The sequence below is a fragment of the Tasmannia lanceolata genome, unplaced genomic scaffold (genome assembly GCF_043159265.1).
Source record: "Tasmannia lanceolata isolate RefF3 unplaced genomic scaffold, GAP_Taslan_0.1 ptg000015l, whole genome shotgun sequence".
Classification (NCBI taxonomy): Eukaryota; Viridiplantae; Streptophyta; class Magnoliopsida; order Canellales; family Winteraceae; genus Tasmannia; species Tasmannia lanceolata.
In genome coordinates, this window is record NW_027518692.1 from 42,923,980 (window position 1) to 42,946,122 (window position 22,143).

At 41.9% G+C, this 22,143-nt stretch overlaps 1 long non-coding RNA gene across 1 annotated transcript; it reads left to right on the forward strand.

The window, feature by feature from the left end:
* Positions 1–1,541: 1,541 nt before the first annotated feature.
* On the forward strand, positions 1,542–19,374 carry LOC143847016 (uncharacterized). Its single transcript, XR_013234901.1, has 3 exons — positions 1,542–2,134; positions 3,096–3,144; positions 18,746–19,374. It is a non-coding gene; the product is annotated as an uncharacterized LOC143847016 (long non-coding RNA).
* Positions 19,375–22,143: the final 2,769 nt, after the last annotated feature.

Here is a 22,143-nt window from a genome sequence, read left to right on the forward strand (position 1 = left end):
TTACCCATATGAACCGCTATTAAACACTCGAAACCAATATTTTAACACTAAGAACCACTATTTCACACTAAGAACCACTATTTAGGCCCCCCAACCATTGTTTTAACACTAAAGAACATATGTTTATCACTCCAAACTACTATTTAAACACTAAGAACCACTACATACCACTCCGAGCCACTATTTGAATACTAAGAAACACTATTTAGTTAATCGGAACCACTGTTTGCCACTCCAAATCACTGTTTTAACAGAACCACTATTTAACACTAATTGGCACTTCGAACCACTATTTCGACAATAAGAACCACTATTTATCACTCTGAACCTCTATTTTCAAAAAACAAAGTTAAGAGGGAGGGAATACCTTAAATTTGATGCAAAATGAAATCATAGATAGATCGCAAGAACCCAGGCTTCTAAATACAAGGTTTGGCTTTGAGAAGAGAAGAGATTAAAGAAGAGGTTTTTAAACTATTGCTTTAAGGGTTTTACAAGCCTTTGAGAAGAGAACTTAGCCAAGGTCACAAGTTTTTTATACTATTGGTTTGAGAAGAGAAGTGATTGAATAAGCTAAAATTGAATAATGGAAAGTTCTTATGGGATTGTGAGAAGTGGTTTAATGGAAGCTTTTTCATTTGTTTGAGAAGAGAATATGTTGAAGAAGAAGGTTTCGTTGAGGGTAGTAATCATGAAATAAGGTGAAAAGGTGCCTTTGGAAAACGTGAAAAATGAATGGTTGGATGGGTTAACTTCATGAGGTATGTAAGGGTATTGTGGTTCCAAAATTGGCTAAGTTTTCTCTCTCCAACCTTTTTTGAGAATCTAGAAATCACCCCCCTTTTCTGACAATTTTAGCTAGAAAGTACATTTTTCTGATCATTTTCCCTAAGTTTTAATGAGAAAAAAGAAGAAGGATTGAGACATTTGAAATGTCTTCTACATAACGTCTCCACTTCCCCTTGAAAAAAAACTCCCACTCCAACTTAACCTAAAAAATAGGTAAAAGCAAAAACAAAAACTAAAAAATCCTTACTATTCTAAAAGCCTAGACCAACGAAAGTTCGTCAACCATCTTTTGTCGAAATTCCATCTATGTCCTGCCTATCTTTTTGTAAAACTTCCAAACAGGTCCCAATTTTTTAGGGCATTCTCGTCATATCAGCATCCTCCTTTGCCCCTCTATTGCGTCCAAAATTCTAGCATCACATAAATTCGTCTCGTGATTTGCCCCTTCCTATTTCCGTCTGTATCCCCGAATGTGTTTTCCTAAATCTTCCCTATATGTCATATTTCAAAAGGGCATTTACGCCATTTCGCCTGGTGAAGATTTGGGTAGAAATCCTGCCAGCTGTACTCTCCTCATGTCACGCATCCAGTTATTATTTTCTGTGCTTTCCTTCGGTTTCTCCGCAAACAGAACACGTGCCCCCACATAGGCCTTCGGTTTCTCCACATTAGCAGAATACGTGTCCCACTTTCGCATTGAATTACAAATGGGGTTTTTAACAAAAACCTCCACCCACGTGTGTATAGTTCTCCTCTCGAGCTCTCCTCCATCTTCGTAGGTTTTTAGCTTCTCGGGCTCTCTCTTCCATCACCGTATGGTTTTTGAATGCCGGGCATTCACCTGATCTACTTGGCATTTGCAACATGGGCCAAATTTTGAATTGGGGTGCTTCCCTTCTCTTTTTTGTTCTGTTTTTCTTTCTTTTTCCTAACCTAATTTTATCTCTGTTTTGAATTTCTTTCTATGCAGATGATTTGGTGGAATTTTTTGCTTTTTTCCCCTTTTTTATTTTCTTCTTATGCCGATGTCGCTCCATCTCTGCAGTCTGGAACTTTCAGTGTAAACATCAAGGTGAGTCAAGTCTCTCTACAACAGTAAGAGAATCAGAGATGAAATGGGAATGGAAATCCGTGTTGACCTTTTAATGGGGAGAACAATAACTATATTGGCCCGATTGTGAAATAGGATCGAAGACGAGAGGGGGTGAGACTTGAGAAGGAAGGAGTGGAGAAAGCATAAAGAGAGCATGAGAAATCCCACTACAGTTTTTCATTTTTCATTTTATTGCCAATTTTAATTAATTTGAGTCAGCATCTCTCGTGATTGATTCAATGTCTACAAGAGGTTTCCTAGATTTTGAGTTCTTTATTCCATTTGATTTGACGAATTTATCAAATAAAAAATAATTTCAATGAAATTTGGAGTATCAGTTACCTGAAAAATGTATAAACTGAAATAAGTAGATTTCTTTGTCTACAAGATATTATCATTTTGAGTTATGTACATATGATAAATTCCTACACTTTAGTGGGGTATTTTTATTTTTATTTTGAATGGCAAAAGACAATTTTAAGATTCTTACACTTTAGTTTCTACGAACGAGTTGCATATATTTATCTTTGAGATTTTCTATAAATGCTGTTTTCTCCCTCCTAATATTTAGTTGACAAAATGTTTGTGAGGTAGGAGCCAAGGAGGAGGGAGGAGGTGAGACTTGGGGAGGAAGGAGTGGAATTTGATATATTGTAGCATACTATACTGCAATTGATTGATAGGAAGTTCTTTAATTTTTAATTTCTGCAGTTGGATTGTATCATTTTATTCTGCAATTGAATTGTTTTGCCTTCCATGAGGGGTTTAAGATTTTTGTTTACTAGCTTACAGACGTGGTTGATGAACAATGTACTTTTTCTCTCGATACATACAGATACAAGATACAGTTCCTATTTATTTTCTCCTGCTTCATAAAGCTAAGTTTGCTTGCTACTGGTTCTCTTATTAGGGTTTTTTATGTCTTTTTTTCCAAGATTTTAGGGTGAGGTTTAGATTACAATTGGTTTAGGTTTTTCTCGTATTTATTTGTTCTTAAGTACTCTTGCTTCCCTATAAATCATGTCTTAGTTTTTATCAATGGTTGTGGCTTTTATTCTTATACTGGGTACCAAGAATCTTTTTTCCCCTAATATAGGGATTTTAGAATAAAGTTGAAATTGTAGTTTCCTTTGAAAGTCGTGTATCAAAATTTCCTGATGATATATCTAATTTATGTTGAAATTGTAGTTAATTTCTTTTGCTGTTGTTGCAGTACTTTGGTGTCGTAGACGAATGGTTTGGAAAATCCTTAGCACCATGAAGTAAGCTCTGTTGTTTCGTTCTTTCCTGTTTCTTTTTTATGAAATTATGTCAGAACAAGACCGACTATTGTTGATTTTCCATATCCTCAATAGGTTTCAGTTTCTATGCTTACTTTTCCCGAGAATAAACTCTTATGATTGACGGGCCTCTTTTTGATGCTGAGTGAACTCATGTTTTAATTACTCTGAAATCACATGGGTGTGATCAATCATTTTCCCAAAGGGGTAGATCAAATTTCAGTAATCTTCTGCGTGTACGATTGGTTCTCCAAGAACTAATTACATTAACTTTAGCTTGGTATGCAATAATTTCATATATATGGTACCTTCTTACACATTAAATTATTGCTTTTTGTAGTTTCAAGGGTTGGATTCTTTTTATTAAAGGCTTCAAATGTTGAATTCTTGAATAGCTTGAGTCAATAAAGATAGATGTTGCAGCACTCCCTTTCAGTATATTTTTCATCATTGTAATTAGTTTATCCACATCAAGATATAGAATGATTTATAGTATATAAAAAGTGAAAAACAAAGGCTATAAAAGATTTCCTAATTCATTTTTAAAAAAAAAGCTTTCTTAATTTATGTATGCTGAATTGAGAAAATGTCATTTCTACATTCCACATTGGATATTCGTGCTTTCCCTCACAAAATGTATATGAATATAGGCGCGCATCCACCATCAATTTGTCTTATTTCAGTTGCATCATTTGTCTTATTTCAGTTGCATCACTTCTTCACATATAGGACAGACAGACTTGGGTTTCAAGCCTAATTTTAATATACATGTTCCTTTATTAGGTTTTCCTCCTTTTTTGATTTGTGTGCTAAAAAATCTCCAAATAAAATACAGTTATACAACATATATGGCCTTTCAAGGAGTAAGGTAACAAGTCAAACTCCCTCACCGTAGACTGTGTGCTTGGCTTGGGGTGGTGATTAACAAGAAAGTGTGTGTTAGGCTTGGGGTAGTGATTAACAAGACAGTGTGGAACCAGATCCGGGACGGGCGTGGAGGACGGGCCCCCGCGCGAGTCTCTCTAGATCGTCCACGTGAAGGAGAGCTCCGCCAAGGAACTCTCGAAAGAGTGCCCCTCACAGCATGAGCGGCGATGTAAAGTGAGATACCTCTCGATTCGGGGGACTAGCCCAGATTCGAGGCGTACCTTAAACAAAGAAGAGTCGCCATCCAAGGAAGTGGGCCCTGGATCCCATGCTGTGCTCTGTTGCAACGGATAACCAGAGATATAAAATAGGGTTCGTGCCTGATGACGAATGAGGAAGGGATTAGGCGCCCCCAATTCGCCCAAGTGCTAGCACCTGGTCTCTTATGCCATTTATTATTAATTTTGAAGAGTTTTGGGCGAAAATCATGCGAAATGAGAACGAATATCTCCGAGATAACGTCTAGCTAATCATGCATGTCTCGGAGATGAATAAGAAGCACACACAAAAGAAATGAAAGATATGTCGCCTAAGAATAGCTAGGTTATGAGTGACATGCCTAATTGGTGTCTAAGTTCTGGTGGACAAGCACATGCATGTTACAGCTAAAGGTATAGGATCTGTACATAAAAATAAGAAAACACAGCAAAACACACAACACAACACGACTCGACACACGACCCGACACGACAAACCCTAGACTCTAATGCAATACTTGACTCGGACCAGAATGGCCATCCATCCTAGCTGCACTACGTATCCCGGCCTCGGGAAGAATCAGAGCCAACGTAGTTCGGTGCCCTATTCTAAACTACGATGCCTAAAACTCTAGGACCGCTATCCTAGACTCGATCCACTAGACTCGACTGATGTTTAAAGCTTTTTGTGCGATTGCTTAAATTCAAGTGGATTGTAATTTTTAGGACTCTATATGCCCTAACTAATGCAAGTTGATTAGCCTTAAGCTAATGCAAGTGGGCCCTATATCCTATGTGTATCTAGGCTGTGCATTCTAAGGAAAACCATGGGTTGACTATATGCTTCCTAGTCTAGCCATCGGTTCGACTAAATGTCTAACCGATCGACTTGAGGCCTCCTAACTCTAGGGACACTCACACGACAGGACACACCACATCAATACAAATCAAGACCGACTCCTAACTCTAAAACACCCTAAATATCTAGGACAGACTCCTAACTCTAGGGGAAGATCTTTTTGAAAAGGTTTTGAAGTTTTTTGTATTTTTGGGAGGTTTTGAAGTTATGAAAAATGGTGAAAGTTGTGAGAAATATTTACAAAAATGGTGACTGAAAATGGTGAAAGGGTGTAAAAATGGTGACTGAACTCAGGGTGCCAGCAGCACGCCTGAGCTGCCTACGTACCTCTCAGCTAGGGATCAAGCCATCCGTAGTTCGGACCAGAATTCCTAACTACTCTGCACATGACTCAAGATTTTTTGAGATTTTTGATTTTGATTATGTTTTTTTGAATTTTTAAGTGTTTTTGGAATGTTTTTGTTGTTTTTAAGTGTTTTTGGAATGTTTTTGTTGTTTTTTTTGACACCAGAGAATAAAATCCTATCATCATAAGGGTAGGGAGACTTCTGGAATCCCGCAAAGGTTGGACAGCATCCTATGCTTTGCGGGGGAACGATCAGGAAAATAACTCGGCAAGGGTTGGACAGCATCCTATACCTTGCAGGAGCGGGTAAAGATCACGACTTGATGAGAGGATGGACAGAATCCTAACCCCTATGATGATAGGAAAAATTCCTGGACTGACTGAAGGACTGACTCTCAAACTGGAAATTCTAAAAAAGATATGCTAATGAGACAAGGCATGTCTCTTAAAGAGATGGAGGACAAATAAGGGTGTTAACACCATTTGCAAGAGGGTTGCACATACCAAAATGAAATGGGTTGCCATTATTAAAGTGAAGAGGGCTGTACAAACCAAAATGAAATGGGTTGCCATTATTAAAGTGAAGAGGGCTGACAATATCAAGATGAGGGGGCTGACATATATATATAAACAGAAAAATGAGGTGGCTGCAATACAGAGTCGGTATGCTTGTGTGGGACCTGCTGAGACCCGCCGCTGTGGGACCCGCTGATGTGGGACCCGCTGTGGGACCCACTGGGACCCGCTGTTGTGGGACCCGTTGTGGGACCCACTGTGGGACCCGTTGTGGGACCCGCTGTTGTGGGACCCGCTGTGGGACCCACTGATGTGGGACCTGCTGTGGGACCTGCTGTGGGACCCGATGTGGGACCCGCTGTGGGACCTACTGATGTGGGACCCGCTGTGGGACCCGTTGCTGTGGGACCCGCTGGGACTGCTGTTGTGGGATCCACTGTGGGACCCGCTGTTGTGGGACCCGCTGCGGGACCCGCGGTTGTGGGACCCGCTGATGTGGGACCCACTGCTGTGGGACCCGTTGATGTGGGACCACTGCTGTGGGACCCGCTGTGGGACCCGCTGCGGGACCCGCTGATGTGGGACCCACTGTGGGACCCACTGTTGTGGGACCCCCTGTTGTGGGACCCGTTGTGGGACCCGCTGATGTGGGACCCCGCTGCGGGACCCGCTGATGTGGGACCCACTGGGCCCTGCTGTTATGGGACCCGCTGCGGACCCGCTGTTGTGGGACCCGCTGCGGGACCCACTGATGTGGGACCCGCTGTGGGACCCGTGTAGTGCAAAGAATGAATAATTCTAAAATAAAAACTGAACTTACGCCAGCTATAGGAGGAACAAGAGATCCAGGAAGGTGTTGACAGAGTCGTGCTTGTGTGGGGCCCGCTGATGTGGGACCCGCTGATGTGGGATCCGCTGGAGGTGGGGCCCGCTGGAGGTGGGGTGGAGGAGATGTGGATGCCGGTGGAGCTCCAGTGGTTGGTTGGGAGGATGCCGGAGAAGGTGGTGGTGATCGGTGGATGGCCGGTCGGAGATGGGTTTGGCCTCGCCGGATTCCGGCTGGATTGCCGGAGGAGAAGACTCTCTCTCTCTCTCTCTCTCTCTCCCTCTCTCTCTCTCTACAGATCTCTCCTCCCTCCCTCTCTCTTTCCCCTCTGCAGATCTCTCTCTCTCTCCCTCTCCCCTCTGGTTTTTCCCTTTTTTTTTTTCTCTCTGGTTCCCTCTTTTTCTTTTTTTTCTGGTTTTTCTTCGCGAGAGAGAAGAAAACCATCATGAGTCATCATGAGGGGGAGAGAAAAATGAGAGTGGTTGTCCCCCTCATGTCCCCCCCATTTTCTTAATTTTTCAAAAAAATAAAAATAAAAAATCATTACATGCATAGGATACCAAAAGAAAACAAAAAACATAATCATTACGCCCGTTTTAAAAATCAAAAGAAAATGATGATGTCCTTATTCTCTATTTGAATACAAGCGGATCCCACATTAGCGGGCCCCACACAAACGGGTCCCACACAAGTGGGCCCCATATTCTCTTTTGCTCGGATTAATTCCATTCGAATACGCGGGTTTAGGGCCCTGTCAAAATGGGGTGTCTACAGATGCCCCTCTTTGGCAGAGTGTGCTTGTCGCACGAAAGTCAAAGCTGAACAGACAACACATTTTGACTGGCCCAAAAAAAAATAATTTTGGACTTTTGTTTTTTTTTGTTTTTTTTGTTTTTTTTTTTTTTTTTTTTTGGATTTTTGAAAATGATACTCACAAAGATAACATGGTGAAATAGCCTTTCACCGGACTCTGACTCCACAAACGCTGGTGAGATAGCCTCTCTTGAACTCGTAACTCAATAATGGATATATGGATGAGATAGCCTCTCTTGCAAAACTTTAAAGGATTGATTTGGCTGCGAGAGAGCCGGGAAAGATATTGGTTTGGTAGCGATTGAACCAGAAGCCGAGAATTGACTTGACTGCGAATGAGTCGGAAGGTCAAAATTTGCTTGGTTGCGAGCGAACCGAAAAGCGAAGGGTTTGACTTGACTGCGAAAAAGCCAAAGTCAGGGATACTGGCCGAGTTGCGAATGAACTATGAGACCGAATAATTGACTTGGTTGCGAATGAACCAGAAAGTCAGGGATTGACTCGACTGCGAATGAGTCAGAGTTAGGGAGATTAGCTTGATTGCGAATGAATCAAGAAATCAGCAAGAAACTTGGCAGCGAATGAGCCGAAGAGTCTAAGATTTTAGCTTGGTTGCGAATGAACCAAAAGACTGGAATTTGATTTGAGCTGCGAATGAGTTAAGAATTGGAAGATTGACTCGACTGCGAAGGAGTCGAAGTCAGGGAGATTATCTTGATTGCGAATGAATCAAGAAATCAGCGAGAACTTGGCAGCGAATGTGCCGAAGAGTCCGAGATTTTGACCCGGTTGCGAATGAACCAAAAGGCCAGAATTATGACTTGGCTGCGAACGAACCGAAGTCAAAGAGATTAACTTGACTGCGAATGAGTCAAGAAATTAGAAAACAGGCCTGACTGCGAATGAGTCGGAAACCTAAGATTTTGACCCGGTTGCGAATGAACCAAAAGGTCGAGGATATGAGCGAGACTGCGAATGAGTCAAAACTCAAAGGATTGACCTGGTTGCGAATGAACCGAACGGTTGAAGATATGCAAACCTGAATTTGGATCTGAGAAGATAGCATCTTGGCAGATGATCAGGGCGGAATGATTAGACAGTTATCATGATCAAACCTATAACCTGGTTGCGAATGAACCGAAAGGTGGAGGTTATGAGCGAGACTGCGAATGAGTCAAAACTCAAGGATTGACCTGGTTGCGAATGAACCGAAAGGTCGAAGATATGCAAACCTGAATTTGGATCTGAGAAGATAGCATCTTGGCAGATGATCAGGGCGGAATGATTAGACAGTTATCATGATCAAACCTATGACCTGGTTGCGAATGAACCGAAAGGTCGAGGATATGAGCGAGACTGCGAATGAGTCAAAACTCAAGGATTGACCTGGTTGCGAATGAACCGAAAGGTCGAAGATATGCAAACCTGAATTTGGATCTGAGAAGATAGCATCTTGGCAGATGATCAGGGCGGAATGATTAGACAGTTGTCATGATCAAACCTATGACCTGGTTGCGAATGAACCGAAAGGTCGAGGATATGAGCGAGACTGCGAATGAGTCAAAACTCAAGGATTGACCTGGTTGCGAATGAACCGAAAGGTCGAAGATATGCAAACCTGAATTTGGATCTGAGAAGATAGCATCTTGGCAGATGATCAGGGCGGAATGATTAGACAGCTATCATGATCAAACCTAAATTGGGATCTGGGAAGATAGCATCTTGACATATCAACATGGTGGAATGATTAGACAGCTATCATGATCAAACCTAAATTGGGATCTGGGAAGATAGCATCTTGACAGATCACCATGGCGGAATGATTAGACAGCTATCATGATCAAACCTAAATTGGGATCTGGGAAGATAGCATCTTGACAGATCAACACGGCGGAATGATTAGACAGCTATCATGATCAAACCTAAATTGGGATCTGGGAAGATAGCATCTTGACAGATCAACACGGCGGAATGATTAGACAGCTATCATGATCAAACCGAAATTGGGATCTGGGAAGATAGCATCTTGACAGATCAACATGGCGGAATGATTAGACAACTATCATGATCAAGCCTAAATTGGGATCTAGGAAGATAGCATCTTGACAGATCAACATGGCGGAATGATTAGACAGCTATCATGATCAAACCTAAATTGGGATCTGGGAAGATAGCATCTTGACAGATCAACATGGTGGAATGATTAGACAGCTATCATGATCAAACCTAAATTGGGATCTGGGAAGATAGCATCTTGACAGATCAACACGGCGGAATGATTAGACAGCTATCATGATCAAACCTAAATTGGGATCTGGGAAGATAGCATCTTGACAGATCAACACGGCGGAATGATTAGACAGTTATCATGATCAAACCTAAATTGGGATCTGGGAAGATAGCATCTTGACAGATCACCACGGCGGAATGATTAGACAGTTATCATGATCAAACCTAAATTGGGATCTGGGAAGATAGCATCTTGACAGATCAACACGGCGGAATGATTAGACACTTATCATGATCAAACCTAAATTGGGATCTGAGAAGACAGCATCTAGGCAGATCAACAAAGCGGTATAATTAGACAATCATCATGATCAAACCACTCTAGGAACCAAGAACACGAAACTCAAGAAGGAACAATTTTGATTCAAGAAATCGAGATTGTGATCGAGTCCATTACAAGATTGATCGTCTCTTGCCGAGAACGTTAGGAGTGTGCGATCTCTGTTGAGAACCAGACACAGGTAACTTGCTGAGGTTTTGAGTATTGACCATTTTTTCTGAGAGAACTGAATTTTGCCGGGGATTGAAGGCTGCGCGAGCAAATTCTAGACTCCACTGAGGAAATTGATTTTCTGGGGAAGTTGACCTTTCAGAGAGTGCACTTGTCTGAGAAGTTTGAAGTTTGGCTCGAGATATACTCGTACATCTCTTATCTCAACTTACTGAAGACATTGGCACTGATTGCCTTTTGTGCTTGATATCTTTTATGACGCAAGTCATAAAAGATGCCCCTAGTATATTGTGTTTCCATGACAGGAGTTTTAAGGAGGCAGGACAATGATGGTTGAAGAAAAGATGCTTCATTTCATGAAGGCTCAAGGATGCAAAGTTCTTTTGTATGGAGAGAATAGGACAATAACCATGATGGCTGAGTCTGAAAATCCCTTCTTTCGCATTGCTCACTTTTGGAGGCTTAAGGTCTCTGGTAGGTTTGAACAAGATGTCTCCCGCCCCTTCTGATACCTAAACCAGGATTTACTCTGAATTTTCTTCGCATTTTGGATGACACGCTCCCATTCTTCCAGCATCTGACAGTTTGGACTTCGCAAGGAGAGGGAACACAAATATGAAGGAGGAACAGATTTCCAAGGACTCAATCAAAGAAGATTCTCATTGTTCCAAGGACTCGACTCGCTTTTGACTCACTCTTGGATCTGATGTGTCATTTTTTAAGGGTATGGCTTAGCCACTCTTAGAGTATTTCGAAGACCGTGTCAAGATGCACAACTCTCCTTTTTCGGTGTTTATGTCATGGTTATTATCCCTCTTGGATTGCTCGGTTTCGATGCCCTCAGTTTAGAGGAATGTTAAAGTAAGCTTGCTGGCACTACTTGGACTCCGAGATTTTACCCTGGTTGAAGACTGTTTCTCCACCTCAATGATTCACTTTTTGCTGGAAGTCATTGCCATTGACCAGATTGCCTTTTCAGGTTTTCAATCTGACGGACCGCTTGCCCTAACTTTTGCCTGGTTCGCCCTTTCGGGTTTTCAATCCAGCGGGCTCGATACCCTAACTTTTGCCTAAGCTGACTTTTCAGTTGTCAACTTAGCGAGTGAATGACCCTAAATTTTGCCTAGACCGCCCTCTCGGGTTTTCAGCCTAACGGGTCTTCAGACTCCATCGTTTTTTTTTTTGACTTTGAACCTCTGCTTGTTCACCAGAAGGACTTTCTAGGTGGGCTGGGGTTCAAAACGGTTGGATATTTCTTTTGGATTTCAAAGTTTCGACTAGACTTGGATTGGCCAGGTTGCCTAAGTACCCCAACAATGGAGGATCAGGTTCGAGTGGTTCGCTGAGGTTTGGAACAGAATGATTTGGCTTTTAAGCTCAAAGGTTGAAAGGGAATAATTTGACTTTTATCCCAAAGGTTGAAAGGGAATAATTTGACTTTTATCCCAAAGGTTGAAAGGGAATAATTTGATTTTTATCCCAAAGGTTGACCGAACCTGAATTGATCAGGTTGCCTACGTACCCCCGAAGAGTTGGGGATCAGGTCAGACGTAGTTCGGGCCGAAATACCCCTAATTTGCGGGTGTTTGAAAAGAATGTTTGATTTTGTTGAGGCTCGAAGGTGTTCGCAAAAGGATTTTTTTTTGAACTTGGGATTTTTGGCGTTTAAGGCTCAGGCGTCCAAGGATGGCATTCTGATGTTTTGGCATACAAGCTTCTTGAATGGCTAAGGTTCAATGGCTTTGAACTTTTTTCCTTTCTCTTTTTTTTTTGAGGAGTCTGGCGACATTTCCTGGCAAGACTTCATCTGCACTGTGCAAGCTAGACTGATTGAATTCCCACTTTTTCTTTGGGATCTCGCACTGATATTCGGGATTCTACGGCTCTGGGTCTTCTATGAATGCTGAAGATGATTTTGAAATTTTCAATCCATTTATCGACTCTGCTTCCTGCGATTCTGACGTTCTTGAGGAGTTGACGTGGGGCATGCTCCCTTCTCCTTTCTTCTCTGGATTCTATCTTATTTTTCTTTGTTCATTCTGATTTTTATTTTTTTGCTTGGATGTGGGGAATGCCCCTACGCCTGGAATGCTTTAACTTGAAATTCCATCGCAATGTATAGCCCAAGTATTCTTTTTGGGGTTCATGCTCTATGCTCATGACTTTGTTGTCTGAAAGTCTTCTCTCAATTTTTCATTCATTGCATTTGATGTCTGGTATTCTTCATTTGAATTTTTTTTTCTTTCGACCGGATGTCTGAAGCTGAGGGTGACTCACGTTGAACAGTGCCAAGGCACGCTTCTGATTTATCCTCATAGGACCAAGCAACACTTCCTTGAACCCTCTAAATAGGTTTATCGACTCTTTGCACTCTTCGGGAGATTTTGCCAATCCTTATTTCCCGAGTTTCGGATTTCGATACCACTATCCACGGTATCAATTTCATCTTCAAGTGGCTTTGCTCGACGCTCTTCCTCTCGTTTGATTATCTTTCAAATCTCGAGGAGAATTTCATCGGCATCCTCATTCGAGGAGGGTGTCTTAATTTGTTTATTAACATTAGATCCAAGAGTGAACATATACAAGAATATTGACGACACTGGAATCAAATGTTCTTTTCATTGAATGTTTGAAGTACATACAATGATTTTTGATGTGCCACGATAGGCTCTCCATCAAATTCAGCAAAAGATTGGACATTGGCTCACAATGAGAGAGACCGGTAAACACAACATACTTAGAATTGATACTGACATGGTTAGACTTACCAACTTTGACAGGAGGGTTGGTATACACACTTCAAAACAAATTTCAAAGATGAGACACTTTATCGGAGGCAACGGATTGGCGCTGAAAGTTCAAGGACAACGTGCCTTCATTAATGGCGATAATGATTGGAAAGAGTAATCCTAGAGTTAGAATCTCAGAAGGGAGGGCCTCTTCGGTTTCTGTTGACCCAGCTCAAATTGTTCTTTGGCACCTGACAATGGCAAGGCTTTCTCTGGTATGATGTTTTCAAGGAGTTCAAGCTCTGATATTTTTCTTTTCTCTTCCCAATCATTTTCCAGCCCAGAGGTGGTACAGGTAAAGGTGGTAAGATATATGAAGGGTTGAATGGGTGAAATGGTTCCCATGGTGGGTGCAGGAGGTGCAACACGGTTAGGTGTAGGGTTCTTGGAAGCACTTGAGTTCAAGAAGAATGAGGGGATCCCTGTCTATCAGGTCTTGAATGTCATCATCGTCTCTCTCATTTCTGTCAAGATGAGATTTTCAGTGTACTCGGCCATCTGGGCAATGTGAGAGGAAAAAGGTACAGCAGACTGGCTAGACCAAGCGAGTTTAGAAATGAAAGCTCTTTTGGGGTTGATGGCAGACGAGTGACTAAGACTCCTTTCATGGACACCACAAACACTAAGCTCAATGAGAATTAATCGCATGACAATGTAATGCGCAAGTTGAGACAAAAGGTAGCGCCAACACATCCTTCCCTTGGATCAAAATCCGACAGCTTAATAGTTGTACATGAAGATGTGGTACGACAAGTACATGGTTTGTCAACAAGCCTAAAAGGATGATGACCACACTCAAGGTATTTAGAGAAAATTCGGCAGCATAACGGCTATACCAGGAGATGTGGTAAGGTAAGCACATGGTTTGTCAATGAACCCAAAAGGATAATGATTACGCTCAAGGGTTCTAAAAAAAAAATTGGCAGCATGACGGCTATACTAGGAGGGTCTCAGCAACTAAACATGAAGAGTATGCCGTCATGATCAAGATAAAGCAGGGCTCTCAGCAAGAACACACACTCCGATAATGATAATGGCAAGATAGACTCACAATCGACATGTGGAACACGGTCTGATCAGGATCAATCAAATGATCAAGCTCACGGAAGACAGATCATGACTAAAAGAGCCAAGAATCTGATGATAATCCACAGAATGGATAGATGGGGAAAAATTGATTAGATTAGAAGGAAACCTAACTAAGAAGCAAGCCCTAATCTAATAATAAATATACATATATATATATATACATCCTAACCAGGGGCACCAACCCTAGTCTAATCTAGCGCAGCCAAGAAAATCTTGACCCAGAAGTGTCTGTGAGTGTACTAGATAACGCGGCGGGTAACCACGGTGTGACTTACCCTTCTACACTACATGGGTAGGCTGACTTCTATCCTAGGCTTACATATGCTGGTCGCACATGTTCGTCCTATATGAGTACATATATATAGTGTCCTAGCAAGGGTTCCCTAATTTTGGTTCTAAAGGGAGAAACTAATATATATACATAATATAATGAAATAAAAGTAGGGCCCGGGCATTTCTGCAGGGTACTATGCTTATGACCATACCCTTGATGTATAACGCCAGCACACCCAGCATTATACAAAGTATGTTCATTGCTCATCGGCTGCTGTAGAACACCAGCACACCCAGTGTCTACGGCTGCAGCTCCGGCGCATAGCTCGGAAATAGATACAACGGTTCCCATCTGGTACGCGTCATATCTATTCCCTGAGGCCAATAATGAAAATGATGAAAGAAATAAAGAATATGACAATGTATGATGTGCGATGTGTGAATCCCTTGTTTTATTTACGCGCCTACTTGGTGCCCCTGGATTTCTAACGATAAAGTTCCCATTTAACTCGATTTTGGCCCAAATTTCCTCAAAATTAGTAACAATGGCATTTTTACAGAGTTAGGCAATGTTTCAAGAAATCCCCAGCAGAGTCGCCAGTCTGTGGAACCAGATCCGGGACGGGCGTGGAGGACGGGCCCCCGCGCGAGTCTCTCTAGATCGTCCACGTGAAGGAGAGCTCCGCCAAGGAACTCTCGAAAGAGTGCCCCTCACAGCATGAGCGGCGATGTAAAGTGAGATACCTCTCGATTCGGGGGACTAGCCCAGATTCGAGGCGTACCTTAAACAAAGAAGAGTCGCCATCCAAGGAAGTGGGCCCTGGATCCCATGCTGTGCTCTGTTGCAACGGATAACCAGAGATATAAAATAGGGTTCGTGCCTGATGACGAATGAGGAAGGGATTAGGCGCCCCCAATTCGCCCAAGTGCTAGCACCTGGTCTCTTATGCCATTTATTATTAATTTTGAAGAGTTTTGGGCGAAAATCATGCGAAATGAGAACGAATATCTCCGAGATAACGTCTAGCTAATCATGCATGTCTCGGAGATGAATAAGAAGCACACACAAAAGAAATGAAAGATATGTCGCCTAAGAATAGCTAGGTTATGAGTGACATGCCTAATTGGTGTCTAAGTTCTGGTGGACAAGCACATGCATGTTACAGCTAAAGGTATAGGATCTGTACATAAAAATAAGAAAACACAGCAAAACACACAACACAACACGACTCGACACACGACCCGACACGACAAACCCTAGACTCTAATGCAATACTTGACTCGGACCAGAATGGCCATCCATCCTAGCTGCACTACGTATCCCGGCCTCGGGAAGAATCAGAGCCAACGTAGTTCGGTGCCCTATTCTAAACTACGATGCCTAAAACTCTAGGACCGCTATCCTAGACTCGATCCACTAGACTCGACTGATGTTTAAAGCTTTTTGTGCGATTGCTTAAATTCAAGTGGATTGTAATTTTTAGGACTCTATATGCCCTAACTAATGCAAGTTGATTAGCCTTAAGCTAATGCAAGTGGGCCCTATATCCTATGTGTATCTAGGCTGTGCATTCTAAGGAAAACCATGGGTTGACTATATGCTTCCTAGTCTAGCCATCGGTTCGACTAAATGTCTAACCGATCGACTTGAGGCCTCCTAACTCTAGGGACACTCACACGAGGTCGTGACACACCACATCAATACAAATCAAGACCGACTCCTAACTCTAAAACACCCTAAATATCTAGGACAGACTCCTAACTCTAGGGGAAGATCTTTTTGAAAAGGTTTTGAAGTTTTTTGTATTTTTGGGAGGTTTTGAAGTTATGAAAAATGGTGAAAGTTGTGAGAAATATTTACAAAAATGGTGACTGAAAATGGTGAAAGGGTGTAAAAATGGTGACTGAACTCAGGGTGCCAGCAGCACGCCTGAGCTGCCTACGTACCCCTCAGCTAGGGATCAAGCCATCCGTAGTTCGGACCAGAATTCCTAACTACTCTGCACATGACTCAAGATTTTTTGAGATTTTTGATTTTGATTATGTTTTTTTGAATTTTTAAGTGTTTTTGGAATGTTTTTGTTGTTTTTAAGTGTTTTTGGAATGTTTTTGTTGTTTTTTTTGACACCAGAGAATAAAATCCTATCATCATAAGGGTAGGGAGACTTCTGGAATCCCGCAAAGGTTGGACAGCATCCTATGCTTTGCGGGGGAACGATCAGGAAAATAACTCGGCAAGGGTTGGACAGCATCCTATACCTTGCAGGAGCGGGTAAAGATCACGACTTGATGAGAGGATGGACAGAATCCTAACCCCTATGATGATAGGAAAAATTCCTGGACTGACTGAAGGACTGACTCTCAAACTGGAAATTCTAAAAAAGATATGCTAATGAGACAAGGCATGTCTCTTAAAGAGATGGAGGACAAATAAGGGTGTTAACACCATTTGCAAGAGGGTTGCACATACCAAAATGAAATGGGTTGCCATTATTAAAGTGAAGAGGGCTGTACAAACCAAAATGAAATGGGTTGCCATTATTAAAGTGAAGAGGGCTGACAATATCAAGATGAGGGGGCTGACATATATATATAAACAGAAAAATGAGGTGGCTGCAATACAGAGTCGGTATGCTTGTGTGGGACCTGCTGAGACCCGCCGCTGTGGGACCCGCTGATGTGGGACCTGCTGTGGGACCCACTGGGACCCGCTGTTGTGGGACCCGTTGTGGGACCCACTGTGGGACCCGTTGTGGGACCCGCTGGGACCCGCTGTTGTGGGACCCGCTGTGGGACCCACTGATGTGGGACCTGCTGTGGGACCTGCTGTGGGACCCGATGTGGGACCCGCTGTGGGACCTACTGATGTGGGACCCGCTGTGGGACCCGTTGCTGTGGGACCCGCTGGGACTGCTGTTGTGGGATCCGCTGTGGGACCCGCTGTTGTGGGACCCGCTGATGTGGGACCCACTGCTGTGGGACCCGTTGATGTGGGACCACTGCTGTGGGACCCGCTGTGGGACCCGCTGATGTGGGACCCACTGTGGGACCCACTGTTGTGGGACCCCCTGTTGTGGGACCCGTTGTGGGACCCGCTGATGTGGGACCCCGCTGCGGGACCCGCTGATGTGGGACCCACTGGGCCCTGCTGTTATGGGACCCGCTGCGGACCCGCTGTTGTGGGACCCGCTGCGGGACCCACTGATGTGGGACCCGCTGTGGGACCCGTGTAGTGCAAAGAATGAATAATTCTAAAATAAAAACTGAACTTACGCCAGCTATAGGAGGAACAAGAGATCCAGGAAGGTGTTGACAGAGTCGTGCTTGTGTGGGGCCCGCTGATGTGGGACCCGCTGATGTGGGATCCGCTGGAGGTGGGGCCCGCTGGAGGTGGGGTGGAGGAGATGTGGATGCCGGTGGAGCTCCAGTGGTTGGTTGGGAGGATGCCGGAGAAGGTGGTGGTGATCGGTGGATGGCCGGTCGGAGATGGGTTTGGCCTCGCCGGATTCCGGCTGGATTGCCGGAGGAGAAGACTCTCTCTCTCTCTCTCTCTCTCTCTCTCCCTCTCTCTCTCTCTACAGATCTCTCCTCCCTCCCTCTCTCTTTCCCCTCTGCAGATCTCTCTCTCTCTCCCTCTCCCCTCTGGTTTTTCCCTTTTTTTTTTTCTCTCTGGTTCCCTCTTTTTCTTTTTTTTCTGGTTTTTCTTCGCGAGAGAGAAGAAAACCATCATGAGTCATCATGAGGGGGAGAGAAAAATGAGAGTGGTTGTCCCCCTCATGTCCCCCCCATTTTCTTAATTTTTCAAAAAAAATAAAATAAAAAATCATTACATGCATAGGATACCAAAAGAAAACAAAAAACATAATCATTACGCCCGTTTTAAAAATCAAAAGAAAATGATGATGTCCTTATTCTCTATTTGAATACAAGCGGATCCCACATTAGCGGGCCCCACACAAACGGGTCCCACACAAGTGGGCCCCACATTCTCTTTTGCTCGGATTAATTCCATTCGAATACGCGGGTTTAGGGCCCTGTCAAAATGGGGTGTCTACAGACAGATATTTGCACAATTTCTCATAGAATGCTTGGATTATTTGACAGAGAATCCAACCAATAAGGAAATTAAATTTGCTCGTAAAACAAGGGAAGTATACTTCACTGATGGACATCATTTTAATTGTTAAGGGGTCAAATAACCATTGCAGGTGAGGAAAAAAAATAGATGGCAAGTTAGCCAACCCGAATTTTGGTCTGTAGACAGCACCCACAATCTGATCTTGATTCGACTTCGTTGGGAGTTTTATATCCAGAAAATTCTTAAGGGACTCCAATCATTCGTTAGCAATAAATGAGTCTCAGGAGTTACTCTCCAGGTTTGTCTTATGTTCATGTATCACTTTCTATCAACCGCGCAACCATATCTGTGTAGGCTGATCAATCATTTCTTCTGAAGTCCAGTTACTCTAACAAGTGCCTAGATTGCAGCTCACCTCAAGCTACAGTCAGTGTACATGCTCTTGAAGAGGTGACTATAATTTGTTTGGAAATACTCTTTGTATGAGTTGCCTCAATGTTTTGTGGTTATGCTGTAGCTGTATATTCTTCGAAGAAACAAAGTTGGACAAGAAGGTACAATTGAAGAATACCTTCAATTGCAAAGGCCGGTGGTGCACATACAATTGTGTTTTCAAGAAAAATAAGCTTTATTTCTTTGTTGCAGATGGTCTTTCTCTTAGTTATTGATATCTCTTCTGTTTAAAAATTCCATTGGATTTAAATGTTAATGGCAGTTCCAACTTCCAAATGCTTCATGATGGGTAATCTTTTAGATTTATAGCCTTCCTATTAGAGTTTTCATCTTGTTTTATAAATATTCAATGACTGCAGCTTCTTTTAATTCATATTTATCTATAATTATGTAGGTTTAGCATTATTTAATTTAAATGAAATGAAAGATTATAATAGCATTATTATAGGGAATCATTCCCAAGGAAAGTTTTTAGATTCGTTGCTGCTGCTGTTAGCATTACTAAGGCAGAATTTTCTAATCGACTGTATGAAATCAGATTTATGCTCATAAATAAACTTGCATATCTCAGGAAACAGAGCCTTGGATACCCACCTTACTTACATATCTCATGTCATTGTCAACGAACTACATCCTAATTGCAACAGAAAATCAAAATAAATAAATAAAAGACAAAAGATAAAATACTTTTGTGGAGTATTTTATCATCAGCAAAGCCAGTTCCTTACATTAGTTACGAGCACATGCAAACAAAGGACTGTAATATGAGAATGATATCTTTACATTGCACCACGCAAAATAAAATCAATTTTCTATTGAAAAGCAAATGTGTTTATGCATCATTCAAAAAGCGAATATGAAATTTATGTACTTTCAAGAAAAATGTTAAGAACAAAATAGTGCACATAGTTTAATTCTTCCATGAGTTGCATTTTATTTCCCCATGTTTTTTAGGCACTACCTGCATGTCCAAATTTCTAAATTGTATATAAAATTGAATGAAAACAAAAGAGTGATAGTTCTTCTTATAAGAATAAGGGTGCCTGATTGTCTGAAATCTTTGACATTTTAAAACTATCTAATAGAAAACTTGAACATTTTTAAGACTATTCAGCCAAGACAATCTGACGGATTTATTTGTTATAAAAGAAACTGAAAGTGAAACATTTTCTGATGAGAAATGTTTAATAGCATAGATACACGGGAGGTTAAATTATCTCAAGGCATTTTAAATTTTGAACTCTTTTACAAACTATTCAAGCAAGACATCTATATTGGATTTTATACTATGATTTGTGGAGACGGATACGAGTGACAGAGAGTGTCGGACACTCCCAAAATTAGAAACAGAGACACGCCTAAAATATAGAGTACATGTAATCATGATTTGTGGACATGGATTTGTGTGCCGAGTTTCGACATGGATATGAGGTACCTAACATGGCAACCTCTAAAAATCTAGAAATAATGTCACACTCATACACATGCATATATATAAAGTTACTAACACTTCTAGCAGTACACTTAAGTCTAAAAGAGTGTCGACACGGGTATCGCATCGGACATGACACGACAAGTGTGTCGCAATAAATTCAAAGTGTGTCAGCCAAATCATAGATTTTATATGAAAGCCGGTTGAAGGCTATGCAAGACAAGAAGCTCAAGCCACTTACCACATTTGTAGAATTTGCAGCCAAAACCAGTTCACGTTGAGCAAGTTACAAAATCAGGTTATTTCAAGTGTTGTACCTAACAGCCTGTCCCTTCAATTGTCTGCTAATAATAAGAGCAAAGAAGAACATGAGGTAGGCTGTGAAACAAAGGAATGGTTGGAAGTTTGGTTGGTGAGTATTTTGCAGCAAAGAAGAACTTGAGGTGGGCTGTGAAGCAAAGGAATAATTGGAAGTTTGGTAGGGGAGTATTTTGCAAAGAAGATGCTCAAGGGACTGGACCTAAACCTTGTGAGGGAGATTTATTTTATTTGAACCCCTCCAAATTTGTTGTAGTTTCTGGCAGCTGGTTATCTGATGATTAGTTGTCTGTTAGGTACCATAGCTGCTAAAGCAGCAACTGGGTTTTAATGGATGAGATCAGTACTTGAAAATCATGTTTTATCAAAGTTTTTCAGGTTTAATTTTTGCGGCTTCACTATTATTTATGATTATAATCTGTTTTCTAATACCTACCAACAGTCCACTGCGGTTTTGAGCAGGCTTTCAGCAAAAAAACAACCCATGGTTTTGAATAGATTGCTTTCGATGGGATAAAGAATGTTTTGTATGACACAAAATGAGCCCTGATATTGAATATATTGACATAATATCTGTGAAAATACATATTTGAAGGCTTGAGAATTCATATACATGTGAAAAGTAAACCATGCTGTAAAATATCTTAGTCGCCGCACGTGCATTTGCACGTGCATCTTTTACTAGTTTAATAAAAACGAATTTGGTTTAAAATGATCTTCTTCCTTTTTTTTAATGGGTATGCTTGGGTTAGGCAAGACCCCGACCAGAAGGGGGGAAAAAAAGATGTACACGAGGAATGTAAACAAAAACCCTATCACACAAAGGGGAGGGGAAACACAACAACAAGATAAAAAACAAGAAAAGAAAGATCACCAACGCAAAACAAATAACAAAAACCAGAAGATGATCGCTAAGTCCGGCAATAGAACATACCACAATCTTAGCTTACCTTATAACCAAGAGCGTCTGTCATGCTCTGACTGAATTTCCTAGCTCTTTGGCTCTTCCACAAGTTCTTATGATTCTTTCTACTTACCTCTTGCTCCCCCCCATTGTCATGGGGAGCACTCGGAGACATGGGTGGGTTCTCCACTGTGGAGTCTATGGCATTACCGAATGAATTACTAGTGGATATCTGCCTTGGTTGTGGACTGGTCTCTCCAATATGGATTGGATCAGGTTGAAGATAATTTAGAGCCGAGAATCTATTTCCTTCTGCTGCGGACTCAACCCGACTCGCTATAGCATCGATTGAAGTACGATTTGAAGGAATCCCCAAAAGTGACTTTGCTTCATTTGGATGTGTTTCAACAGAATGCGAAAT